This window comes from Peromyscus leucopus, chromosome 15 (assembly GCF_004664715.2).
Source record: "Peromyscus leucopus breed LL Stock chromosome 15, UCI_PerLeu_2.1, whole genome shotgun sequence".
Taxonomy (NCBI): Eukaryota; Metazoa; Chordata; class Mammalia; order Rodentia; family Cricetidae; genus Peromyscus; species Peromyscus leucopus.
In genome coordinates, this window is record NC_051076.1 from 10,908,390 (window position 1) to 10,920,788 (window position 12,399).

The 12,399-nt window shown below is 50.5% G+C and overlaps 1 protein-coding gene across 1 annotated transcript in view; it reads right to left on the reverse strand.

Moving 5' to 3' along the window:
* Positions 1-6,790, reverse strand: part of Esrrg (estrogen related receptor gamma) — a 629,832-nt gene extending 623,042 nt beyond the window's left edge. Inside the window, exon 1 of the mRNA XM_028876745.2 lies at positions 6,643-6,790. The gene's annotated coding sequence lies outside the window, so the exon portion shown is untranslated. The remainder of the gene's footprint in view (positions 1-6,642) is intronic.
* Between the last annotated feature and the right edge of the window lie 5,609 nt (positions 6,791-12,399).

A 12,399-nucleotide genomic window follows, 5' to 3' on the forward strand; every position in this document is an offset into this window, starting at 1 on the left:
CAGAGGGTTCAAGCTTTCATGTGCAACAGGCCTTGTTAGTCCATAACTTGATAACTAAGTGAAACCAAAATTTAATTCAAACCAATGTGTGTATTATTTCAATCAACTAATGAATTGTCCAAAAGTAACCAACATAAGGTAAGAGGCGCCTTGACATTCCATAATGTCCATTTCTACGCATTCTCTTTTACTGACTTTTTAATCATGTTTTGAGACAGGATTTCACTATGCAACCTAAGGTAGCCTTGAACCCATAGCAATCCCCCTGCCTCAGCTTCTAGGGTGCCGGTATTACAGTCAGGAGCCACTTGCCAGCTAACTTTTAAACAATGTCTTGTAGTAATTTGTTTTCCCTTCTGACTCCAAGATCTTTCTCCCAGGAAATTTACCAGCATATTACCCGTCTACCCAGGCCTGTAGGCTAGGAACTAGTTAGGGACAATCTGTCGACCTTTACTTAGATTTTCCTGGTTCTTGTTGGCTTAAGGCAGATCCTTAATGTTATTTAAACAGAGGAGGCTATTTGAAATTTCTTGGTAGATGAATTCGATAGTAATAATTTTTAAAATAACAGTGACTGTCATCTGGAAATAAAAGGTCTCATTCATGGAGCACAGCTTATCTGAGTAAGTCAGAACTTCTAGTAAAAAAGGTCAACGGAGTCCCAGCCATTTCTGCTTCCTGAACAACAGGGGTAGATTCTCCCATGCTGTGGCAGTCTGCTTTTAATAAAGTGTAGGTGATATCAAAGAGTCCTCATTATGGAGGACTCCATTTGATTTGTTTGGGTTTGTTTTTGTTTTGATTTTGTTTTTGTTTTGTTTTGTTTTTTTCAGGAGCTGTGTCTAAATTGAGTCTTTCGGATGCAGACTGCAGCCATTATCACAAGTACGTCCTGTTAACTTAGAATTCATCAGAGTTGGGAGCTAGGGTGCCTCAGTTGCAGAAGTCTCTGCTGTGCTAGCATGAAGGCCTGAGTTTAGGTTCCCAGTGCCCAAGTCAAAAACAACAACAGTCTGCTTGCTGTTGCAACCTCTGAGCTGGGGAGGACCTGGAGACAGGTGGCTCACTGCAGCTTGTTGACGCTTGAGTAGGCAAACTGATAAAACTCCAGGTCAGTGAGAGACCCTATCTCAAAAATGGGGTCCAAGGAGAGGGCTCAACAGTAAAAGCAGCAGTTGTGAAAGCCTGGTGAGCTGCCGTAGATCCCGGAACCAAAGGGAGGGTCTCTATGTAATGTGTGGCATGTCTGTAATCCTATAATCCCCAGACAGAGAAGGGAAGTGGAGACAGGGGAATGCCTAGGAAGCTCAGAGGTTGGTGGGTGGGCAACAGGTACCACAGAAGGAGAAACAGGAAATGATTCCCTGCCTCCCAGAGGAAAGAAAGAACACTTCTCAAACTTGTGCTCTGGCCTCCACACGCTGTAACACAATACGTATATACATGCATGTATACATACATACATACATGCATGCATGCATGCAGAGAGATCTAAGAGGATACCCAGATCTGAGAGGAAACGTCCGTGTGCACACATGTGCACAAATACCCACCCACACCCATACAAATGTGTACACGCATCCATAACACACACATACACACACACACACACACACACACACACAAACACACACACACACACACACTTAAGTGATAAGTTTTTTGTTATCTGAACTTTATACCACATTTAAAAATAAAAACAGTACTACTTTAAGGCTTCGGTAGGAAATTGCAAAGGCTGCTTCTCCTTACAAAATACATCACCTCAATATTTATTTGTTTCTCAGTGTGGGAAACCAAACAAGGGAGTCACATATCCTCATCAGACCTCCGAAGCTGGAGTCCGCCAGAGCTCCGCCCCACACACTGCCCACTGAAGATCCTTTTCTTCTGTGACATTCACCATTAGCCTCTGGCCCTTGAGTGGCATTGGTGAGTTTATCAGTCCACGTGCAGAAGCTCTAGTCCATCCCATGTTACTTCTCCATTTTCAAATGTCCTCTGTAAAGTGCAGCTACTTCGGCCACTGTTCACTAATGGTTACATGCAGAACCTTCTCCCTTGCAAACTACGCTGAAATGTGTAATTAATAATATTTGCACATTAATTCTACTGGAAAGAAGAGGGATAGGATTTCAGAGATCAGTAATCTGAATCTTTCTTTAATTGGCATCAGGTAAATAAGTTGGACAGAGCAATCCATCTGATATAGGAAAATAAAGAGCATTGGAGACAAATTAATTACTCAGCAAACCTTGCTGGAAAAGATGACATACACTTTTCTCCCACAAAAAAAAAAGTTTCTTGTTTTTTTTTTTTAATGTGTTTACTATCACAATGTTGGCAATAAAATACAGCTTTCAGTTTTGATATGTAGCTCAGTGTTTGAATGCTTTCCTAGCAGGTATGAGGCCTTGGGTTCATTCTCCAATATTGCCAAATAAAAAAACTTAAAAACAACAAAATACAGCTTTAACAACCAGGTCTATGAAACAAACTACACCTTCTGTATTTTATTTTTCTGAACTGCAAACTTTTATCAAGTAGGTTGCATGGGTAGGGAAATTGGACACATTTAAAAAGTTGGAGGGAAATCTATTTAAAACAGTGCTTTCTAAAACAATTGATCGATCACAAACTCAGTTGGATAAGAGAATAAAGACACAGGGTAAAGTGAACTCTAAGGGTCTGAAAATGGGTATAGTAGTCAGTTCCTGTGAAAGGAGCAGTGTTCTGGATTTACCTTAACAATCTGGTATATGACTTGAAAATACCTCAAAGAATTCACTACATAAAAAGTCACGCTTATCTTTATGACATGTCTGTTTAAATGTTTACACGACCAGATTTATTCCAAACCTGCAGAAGAAGGAAGAGGAGGGAAGGAGGAGGAGGGCGGAGGGCAGGCGGGCGGCAGGAGGGGGTGGTATTTGAATGATTCTAGTTTTTTTTTTTTAAAAAAAAAAAATCCCTGTCTTTCATCTCAAGTATGTGTCTAACTCAGATGAGGGTGAGGGCAGTTTTAGCCAGAACAACCCGGGAAACTGGGGTGAATCATCCTGCCCCGAAGAAGCTAAACATAACCTGGTTCGAGGGCTATTATTGCAAGGAAATTTGAGAAATAGAAATCGAAACCAACCAGTTGAAGGTGAACAAGAACTTGAAAGGAACCCTTCTTACTTCCTGTCAAATTCTCGAGACAGAGGTGGGCTCAGAAAGCTGTTTAGGTTGTAAATGACTCTGGCTGTCAGACTGTGAAAGCAATTGGCCAAAACACAGACTTCAACCTCAGGGTGTGGCTGACATGGTCGCAGATCCTCTGAGTTTTGTTTTCCCCACTTAAGGTGTGTGATGATGGTGCAGAGCCTGAGACATGCAGAGAGATGGACCAGAGTTCCTGGTTCGGACAGCTCCTCCCCTCTTGCCACCTGGATCTTGGGTCTCAGCTCTTTGCCTGGAACCATGTACATTTAATGCCAAATGAAATCCAGTAAGGAAAGCCCACCCTCATCTCTGACAGAAAGGTCCCTGGAAGAAAGGCAGCAGCTAAGCTGGGCACAGCATCCCACTGTGGAGACCAGGGTTCCTCACCCAAGAAAGGCCCTGCTGTGTTGGGGGCGGGCAAAGAGTGGGAAAGCTGGAAGCTAACAGGATTGTTTTGGGGTTCTACCCAACCTGGTGTACTCCTTCTCCCAGCAACACTTAGGGGGGAATGAGAAGGGTAACTGTGCTTGACTCTGAGGTCATCTTAGTCTCTAGGCAGCTCAGCCACACTCCTAAAGTGCAGACTGGTAGCCAAAGCCATGGAGGTGGGTCTGGAGAAGAAAGGGAATGTAATCCCCCAGGAAGAAATTTTAGGGACATAAAATTCTTTTGGTTAGGAGAGTTCAGGTTGCTCACTCCAGGCCATTCAGTAGCCACCAAAAGAGAAAAAAGTGGAGGGAGGGGGAGGAAAAAAAAAGATTAAAATGTAGCCACGGTTTGTAACTATAATGTAAGGTCGTGGAAGAGAAGCCTGAAAATCTGACTGCACTGTCTCTGGAATCACCTCTTTTAGGGGCTGACTTGTAAGTCACAAAACTGAAGAGTTTGAAAAAGGACACTGCTTGGTGCCACTGTCCAGAGTTCCTTGAAAATGGGCCGTACAGGAGAGGAACAATTCTTCATTCATCGTTGATTTGGAAACAAACAGGTCTCCTGTCTGCTGCTGCCTCTTTCTTCCCCTGACTGTTCCTTCCCTGGTTCTAGCTGCTTTGATGGAAATGCCATGAGTCCTCACACTCTGAAGGAGAACTTCTCCACTAAAGCCTCGGCCTGTGAGGAGGGGCCCAGGGGGCTGGAAGCCACTTCAAGACAAGTGCGAGGACAGAAGTGAGCCTGCACCAGGGAATCCAGAAGCCAGGGATTCCCACCCCAGCACAGTGGTGTGAGGCAAGTTTATTTTGCTTCACTGAGCAAAGGAAGCTTCCTAGTCCAGCTTGCAGATCACAAAGCTTATGCAAGCCAAGTACTTCGGGGAAGTCCAGGAGTCTTGTGGGCTGTGTTCAACTTAAGAGTTTATACCAAAGTAGAATAACCTAGTTGCTGGGAGGGGCACTTGGCTCTCTCCATCTCAGGTCAGCATCTTCTAAGCAATGACTTTTTGAGTACAAAAACGAAAGAGCCTTGTCTTGGGGGTAAAGAAAGGTTTGGTTTAGAGGTAGCTCCTGCCCTTCCTAAGGCTTTCCTTTCAAAGCACACACAGAGAAGCAGGCAGCAAGGGGCTATTCCCTTTTATAGAGACCTTTCTTTCATCATGCCTTTCTCCTGTCTCTTCCCTTCCCTTCCCTTCTCTTTCTTACCTTCTTACCTACCTTCCTTCCTTCCTTCCTTCCTTCCTTCCTTCCTTCCTTCCTTCCTTCCTTCCTTCCTTCCTTCCCCTTAAACACAGGGCCAGCAGCTCCCACAAACCCAGAAAAGGCATCCATTATCTTGGGAGGGGTAGGAAAGAGGTAGGTGGAAGAGAGACATAACAGAGAGCTTCTCGTCCCTAGATTTGGACAGCAAGGGTCAATGCCACCAGTTTTTAGCTATGAGATGGTGCTAAGATCTGTACTTAACCACAGCTCCGAAAGGTGCCTGGGGAAGGTGGCAGAAACTGGCTTTTGCTTTTGGCGGAGGAACTGCAACTGTCTCAAGCCGGCTTCAGGGAGATTCTTGGCAGATCAGGACTAGGTGTCAGCGCCCACAATCCAGCCTGAACCAGACAGTCCCTGCAGTGTGAAGGCAGGACGGAGGCTGGCAACACACAACATGCCATGTCCTTGTCCTGTGGGCAGTGGGGAACTTCCGATGTGCAGAGAGGCCCACTCCATGGGCCCCGCTACAAGTCTGTGCACAGCCTTCCTCTTACCAGTCTATCCCCAAAGGCAGCCTTGACGACTTTGAGCGGGATGAGGCTCCAAAAAGGATCCTAAGAGTGAGATCAGGAAAATTGACGGAGCTCACGAATTGCATGGAGATGCTTGCATGCTTGCGGCGGCAGGGACACTGGGCCACGGTAGGAATGTGAACCCCAGATCGTGCATTTGCTGCCTCCTAACTCCCTATGCTCTCATTTTCGGCCAGACTGATAGGAAACCAGAATTCTTTGCGGTCACAACCTTCCCTGAGTCGCTCCCCCATTGAGACCATGCCTCTGCCAAGATTGCAAAGGACACTTTGACACACCAGGAAGGAGCCACAAGCGGGCCACCGCGCGCCTGCGGGAAAGAGTGTCTGGCCGCGGCTGAGCGCGCACAGTCACCCAGAGCCCGTCGCTGTCCACGCGTGCCTGAGCGCTCGCTTTGCCCTGGGGGTGCGGGGAGCTTTCAATACCCACTACACTCCAACTGTCGATTTCCAAAACTCAGAAACTGTGCTTGAGGCTCCGACGCTTGGGGGGCGGGGGGAGGAGGACAAGGTCAAGGTCTACCCTTAGCCACGGTTCGCCCCGCCTTAAGCAAGCCAAGACTGCAACGGTTGGAAAAACGGATGGCAGAGTCCAGTGTGCCTGGCTGGAGCTGACGGACCTTACCCTGGCTCTTTCTGACCAGCCCCAGGCTACTGCTTTCCTTCCTTTTACCCTCTTTTCTGCTCAGAGACGATTCAAGGGGTTGTGATTAAGATCAATCAGAGCTCGCACAGCAGCCGGGTAGCTCCAGACCGCCATGCTAAGCGGGCGCTGCGCCAAAGCTACTCCGGGAAAGATCCCTAGCAGGACGCATCTCGTCCCCTCCTCCCAGAGCGCGGGTTGGCGAACGCGGAGGGCTTGTAGGCGCCCTCTGGTCCCAGGATCCCCTTCCTTCCCCCGGGACCCGTACTGTCCTCCGCATGCAGCTCGCACGTCCCCCCACCCCCTTCCCGCCTCACTCCGAGAGGCCACTAGGCTCTCATCCCAGAGTCTAGAAACAAACTCAGTTTCAAGTTGAGAGCAGGCTAGAGCGGGGAGATGGGGAGGGGCACACAAATGGGGGCGGGGGGCTAGCGGAGAAAAGCGCGAACTAGAGCGTCCGGCTGGAGGTCGGAGGGGGCAGAGGCTGGGGACAGCGCGACCCACGCGGTCGCAGCGGCGAGCGACAGCGCCTCCCGCGCGTACCCGGAGGCCCGGCGTCAACTCACAGGATCCCGAGTGCGGGGGCCGCTGTCCGAGCTCCGGGGAATGGGTGGCTATGGGTGTCCACGAGGGTGTCCGCCTGGTCGCCTGCTGCAAGAGGGGGAAACAAACAAATCGCGGGACACCAGCGAGACAGGGCGCCGGGGGACCTCTGGCACTCCGCCCCAGGAATCGGGCACAGGGTTCGGGCTGCGGGGTGTAGACTATAAATAGCAAACTTTCAGATGGAATCAACTAGCAAATGAAAGGAGCGGGAGTAAATTTGCGAAGGACCTCCCCCCACCTTCACACACACACCTTGGGGGAGAGACCTGGCGTCCCTCTTGTCCCTCTCCTGGCACGGTTTGGGAGGGGACTGGTTTGAAGGAGGAGCGGGTTTTTAATGTCTCTACAATTTCCAGCAGTTTTGTTACTTGGCTTCAAGAGATCCCTTCTGCCTACCTCGCTCCACCTGCAGCCACTCAGGAGCCAGGAAGGACGAAGTCTCCCGGTGCTGAGAGGGAGGAGGCCGAGGGGAGAGTTTCCCCAAAGACCGGCTAGTCCCAGTCTAGGTCTTTAGGGAGACAGGGAAACTGCCAAGACTCAGGGTTCACTTGAGGTCCCCGGGTAGGAATTTGGGCAATCCCGCGTTTGGGAAGGAATTGCGACAGGGAGGAATCAGAAGCCACAAGAGTAACCTGGAGACAGGGTTGTCCTTCCCGGCCCAACAATGACCTCCAGTACCAGCCACCTCTCACGGTTGGTTTGCTTGAACCCTGCGCCCAGGAAGGACCCTGGAGAGTCACCGCTCATACCCAGGGCATGGCTTTTCACTTGCGCTGTGGTTTCCGGGTTTCGCTGCAGCTAGGGCTACAGGATGCCACCAGTAATTCTTCCTCACTTAGCCCTCTCTACCCTAAACCGCCCCCGGGGGCAGTTGCCTTTTCCCATGGGGCTCACACCAGCCATCTGGAATAATGCCAGTTGTTTAATTGCCTGGGAATCCCACTCCACGCGACCACCCTTTTTCTGGTCCCTTGGCCCATCCGGGATATGGACGGTGGTGAATGGGTTAGTTCGATTTTTTCATATTCATTTTGTTTCTTCAAAAATATAATCTTTGAGGACAGGAAACCCTACGCACTCCAACCTCCCTAAGCTCACTAGGCTGCTGCTTCAAAGCTTTGCTGAGTGTGGCATAGAGGAGAGGGACCCAGGGTCAGTAGGAGTGTCAATGTAGGTTGATGTGGGAATTGGGTCAGGAAGAAGAGGGTTGTAGGTGAACAAACAGGGTTTGCACCACTCCCTTGAGAGGGTGGACTCTGCACGCGGGGTCTGGGGATCAACGGCGCCCAATGGGCCACAGGAGGCCTGTAGGGTGGTGGTCCTTTTCTTTCCCACATTTCTGCCACCTTCCTGCCCACCCTCTACACGAAAAGGTCAAAGGTTCTCGGTGCGGATTGCAAGCTGGGAATCTCGTACTGGTGGGTGCCTGTCTCCGTCCTTAATTGCGCTTTCCAGGAGCGCGATCTGCCAGTTTTCGCCTCATGATCCCTAAACATATTCCCTGAGAATCCAACCTGGCTTGGCCTGAAAAAAAAGGGGGAGAGGTCTAAGGCGTATTGGGGAGTAGCCATTGTTGCCCCTCAGTGTCCATGGCTCATGTCTCCATGCAGGCAGGTGCGTGAGCGCTCTCTCCGCTAGCCCCTGCCAAGCCTATGCGCCTGCAAGTCCACTTGGCGCTTTGGCCGCTCTGCCTCGACTTCCCTCCAGGGACCGGAGTCTGCCCCAGGTGTCCCTTGGCACCAGCCCCTGCCCGAGTTTAGAAAGATGTTAAAGGCGCCCCAGTCTGGAAGGAACGAGCCCTGGAATCGCGGGACCCCCCTGCCTGACTTGCGCGCCCAACGCTACGCACCTGTCCTGGCCTTCCTGCTGCCGTTGCTGAGCTGGTTGGGAGCTGGGCCTGGAGCCTGAAGCCTCCCGCGGAGCCCGCCCTCACCCTCCTCCTCCCAGCTCGCCTTTGCTCTTTGGGACGCCCTGCTACTAGCAGGGCGGTCTTTCCTGGGCCACGCTGTGGGCTAGGATTCCCAGCCCGCTATGGGAATATTTTTCAGCTGGGCGACCACTCCATGGGAGCACGTTTCATCCTTTCCTGTCTCCACCATGCCTGCAGGTGCCCTCCTGCATCCCGCCTTAGTATCCCAGGCTTTGAAACTGAGGGGGCTCCGCAGCGAAAGGCTAGGAACACTCGCTGGGAAAGGTGCAGGTCGGGCGGGTGTTCCGGACGGTTCTGAGTGTTCACTGTAGAGGAACAGGCCTTGGGGTGATGAACATGATGGACGTACAGACAGAGTCCCTATGGCTGTCCCCAAAGCCTGGTTCCCGCCTATTGTTTTACGCCTGGGGGAAAGCTGCCCAGCATGATAGATCTCTGTAGATCCCATCACTGGAAGAAAAATCCTGCTGATAACGATTATCTCCTGGTCGTGCTATCTTAGCATCACCCCAATTCATCTCCTTCTCGCTCCAGCCCCTCGGGGAGAAGAGGAGGTTGAGGAGCTGAAGGGAGGGTGGGCCAAGCCGCTGCCCTCAGATGGAGCGGAGAGGGGAAAGCGGCAGTCTTTCCGCTCCAGGCTGGGAAGAGGGACCTGGAGGGTTTTTCTCTCTGCCAAGTCTCGCGCGTCTCAGATGATTTTAGTCTGGTGCTTCGGTCTACCCATATACATTTCCAATCTCATGGCTCATAAACTATTAGCAAAATGGTTTCATTATTCACCTTCTGCATCCTACAAAAGGGGAAAAAAAGATGGGGCGGGGCGAGTCGGACACTAGTTAACAGCGAGTCTGTGCGGGTTTAAATTATGGGTCCTACTGCCTTCAAGCTCACACCCAACAAATCTAGTCCTTTCCGAAGAATCTGTCTCCGACCCCTTTCTGTCTTGCTCTTTGTCATCTCTATCCATTTGTCCCTAATACCCAGGTTTCTGGGTGTCATCCACGAGGTACACCCTTTAGATTACAGGCACTCAGAATTAATTGGTTAGAATTGCTGTCCCCAGACCCACTTGGGGGTGGGGGGATGTAGTGGATGGGATCACTTGTCGTCCCTAAACCTGAACATCTCCTGTCTGGGGTGAGAAACAAGAAGTGGATCAGAGGTTATGTATAGGTTAAGGTGCCCGGATGGACACCAAGTCCTGGCCTGCAAGCTTAGGAAGTGTAGAAGTTAGATCAAGCGGGGATGCGACGGTACAGAAACAGTGTGTCCCTGCAGACAGGAGCTAACAACTCCGAAGATGGGCCAATAATCTTGAATGCGGATCTTGGATCCTGAGACCCGCTCCTACCAGCAGCAGTCGCATTCAATGAATCAACCCGAAGGAAAGCCAAAAGAAGTCAAGTGTCTCCTGGCAGTCCGAGAGTCCGGTGTGCAAAGGCTGAAGGAGGCGGAAACGTGCGGGCAGGCGGCAGGTGCAGCCTGCAGCCAGTGCCAGCCGGTCTGCTACCTCCTACGGGGTCTATGATAATATTAAGTATCTTCGCGCACCCGTTTACTTTTCATATAAATGCATTGATCTAAAAATGACTGTCTCCCCACTCCCCACCCCGCACCCGATCCACACTTCCCTACACTCATTGAAGCTATGAAGAAGGCTAGGCGAGCAAGTGTGCGGTAATTATCCCTGGGTCTGGGAAGCAATCTGGCTGCAAGAGGCCCTTCTGCAATTGCCGCGGCGGCGGCGGCGGCGGCGGCAGCAGCAGCGCGCGGGCCAGGGACTCCCTGCGCTCGCTGGGTCACCGCGCAACTCGGCCTCCACTCGCCGGCTGTTTAATATACATGGGGTGGGAACCGAGCGAAGCCGGTCTCTGAGCCTGCCCGTCCTGTAGAAAAAAAAAATCAATTTGCTATTTATTTTTGAAATATATAGATTTAGGGATTTTTTTTTCAAGCCCGACCCCTTCAAGAACGGCGGCCCACATTTAATTACGTCTTTTAATGACTTTTCCAGTGTTTGCCTGCGCTAGCTCACGTTCAGGGGTGGGAGTAGGGTGGAGTTTCTTTAAGGGGGGGCTGTTCAATTCTGATATCTTCAAAAAGATTTTCTTATGTGTTAATTGCATGCTGTTATGCACATCTGGGACTGCGTGCTGACCAACTCGGACCAACTTTTAATTAACACATTGACCTGGCAAAGAAGCAGCCGCCCAGCCTCCCCCTCGAATTATGGATATTAAGGCGCCTGGAAGCGCCTGGGCCCGCGCGCCAGATGCGTGCGAGGAATTGCCTGCGTCCAGGGGCACGACGGGTGCAAATCGCAACTGTTCGCTCTCTTTCTGCGAAGGGTTTTTCTCTCCTCACCTCTAGGAAAACAACAAAGAAAACGAGCAAATGGGCGGGCGCCTTACATCCTTTCCCCTTGGCCAGGAGAATGCGGAGTAGGGTGGAAGACCGGCTAAAGCCGGTTTCTATACAACCAGATTTGGGCCTGGGTTCTGGGCTCTGGGCTCTCTGAACGGACCAAGTTTCTGGTCGTGAAGTTGTAGGGGTACGCAAGAATCCTTGGAAAGGAGAGAGAGGCCCTATCTGTTGCCCTTTTGAAGTTCCGGCCCTCTTCCTACCAGCCTCCTTGCCTTCACCCTAGTCTCTCCGAGGCTAACCCCCAAACTCCAGGGTCCTAGATCTGCGAAAAAAGACTGGGGGTGAGGGGGTCCTCCCTGCTGGCAGCACGCTCCTGCTCAGCGAGGGCAAAGAAAATGAGTAGCTCTCTTGAGTATGCTAGACCTTCCCCAGAGGCTAGGCTCCTCCTCCAGGGCATTCTGTTTAGCTGGCTAAGGCCAGTCTAACCCCTGTGGGAGGGAGAAAGAAACCCGTGGAACGGTTCAGACGACGCCACCTGGAGATATGCAATTTCACCCTAAGTAATCTCATTCAGGATTGATGGCTTCCCCGGAGAGCTGCCTTCCAAGTGAGTGTCTAGTCCGCTTCCCTGTAGAGCACAAATGCAGGTTAATCCCCAGATAGGAACTCATTTTCTCTTTTCCTGTCTAATCCCAACTGCCGTGCTCTTCTCAATGCTTAGCTTCCGCATACAAGCCCATAAAAAATGTCAGAGTGGTGTTCCTTCTCCCAGCCATAAAGATGTCGGAGTGAATCACTCCCCAGCCAGTCTTTAACGTCTCTTCCAGGTACCAGTGGAAGTTTCTTGTTTGACATTTTTCATTCCCCAACACAGAACTTTTCCGTACACGCGCAGAAACTAGTGTGATGAAAGACAATGTCACGATAAATCCGCAGCTGTGTGCGGTAACTTTTAGAACATTTAGTGAGACAAGGTTGCTCCCCAAATCTTTCTCTTTCCCTCCCTACCCCCTTCTCTCCCTCCCTCCCTTCCTCCCTCCCTCTCCCACTTATCAATAACCTGGGGGAATGTTAAGAAAAAGCATAGGCCAGACAGGACCATGCTAGACCTAGGTGTTCCTGTTTGTTGAGCAGGGTCTTTTGATATTCAGATAAAGGTATAACGGAAGTGCATCTTTAGACATGGATAAAACCCTCAGTTGGTAAATTACAATGTCTCTTTACAAAGATAAGGCCTCTGTAAAGTGATCCCAAGTATGGTCCAAAGAGCTTTACATTGAGTTTCTGGAGATTCCAGATACTAACTTCAGCTCACCCGTGGATCTGGAAAATTGCAGCACACACCTGATATCCAGGGGAACAAGAGCTGGCTCCCTGCAGCTGCTTTCTGTCTTGATTTACTCGGCCTGGTTAGATGTATGCT